The 886-nt window shown below is 46.8% G+C and overlaps 1 protein-coding gene across 1 annotated transcript in view; it reads left to right on the top strand.

The window, feature by feature from the left end:
• The window catches only part of LOC102774633 (kinesin-like protein KIF26B), a 70,056-nt gene that overhangs the window by 40,722 nt on the left and 28,448 nt on the right, over positions 1-886 (top strand). The window lies entirely within an intron of this gene.

Genomic DNA, 886 nt, shown 5'->3' with positions numbered 1-886 from the left:
GAGACCCGGGCCGTCCTCGAGTCCTCTCGCTCCTCTGCCCTGAGGGAGGCCAGCACCGTCTCATTCCCACCAGGATCGCGGTGGACTGGCGGGAGGAGCTTAACCGGCAATCTTGATTCTTGAAATTTGGAATCCTACTTGGATAAATCTAGAAATGGTTCCCCTAGCCCTTTTCTATGGGAAAAAATCCAAGTTGAAGGTTTATGAAGTTTCATCCAATATTATTTCTGCAGTTGAATATGAGCAACTTGTAATAAAGGAAGAGAGAGAGGGAAGGAAGGGAGGAAGGGAGGGAGGGAGGAAGAAGGAAGGAGGAAAAGGAAGGCTGTTTGGTACTGTCCGGGTGGAGACCTTAGAAAGAGACTTACTGACCCTGGTTGGTTTCCCCGCCCATACAAATGGAAACGTGCCTGTTACTATGGTAACATAAATGCTAATAATGCAGATAAAATTCCAGGTACCACCCTATGAGGTCACCGATTAAGTGTTTTACCTATTTCTCCCCCACTGTTTCTGCAGAGTGACATGCTTTTCTGATTTCAGTAGGTATTTGTTGAATCGATGCTGGGAAGGACGGATGGATATGAGCCTGTGCAGTCACTTTTGCTTTTCAGCGGTTCTCAACCTGTGGGTCGCGACCCTGTTGGCGGTCGGACGACCCTTTCACAGGGGTCGCCCAAGACCATCCTGCATATCAGATATTTACATGACGATTCATAACAGTAGCAACATGACAGTGATGAGGTAGCCACGGAAATAATTTTATGGTTGGGTCACAACATGAGGAACTGTATTTAAAGGGCCAGAAGGCTGAGAACCACTGCTTTAGATGAAGGAACTTCCTTTTGGTTAGAGTTGGGCTTTAGTGGAAACATGTAAGGAAACA

Source organism: Myotis davidii, unplaced genomic scaffold, assembly GCF_000327345.1.
Source record: "Myotis davidii unplaced genomic scaffold, ASM32734v1 scaffold333, whole genome shotgun sequence".
NCBI lineage: Eukaryota > Metazoa > Chordata > Mammalia > Chiroptera > Vespertilionidae > Myotis > Myotis davidii.
The sequence above is the reverse complement of the archived record's forward strand: the minus strand, read 5'-3'. Positions and strand labels throughout refer to the sequence as shown.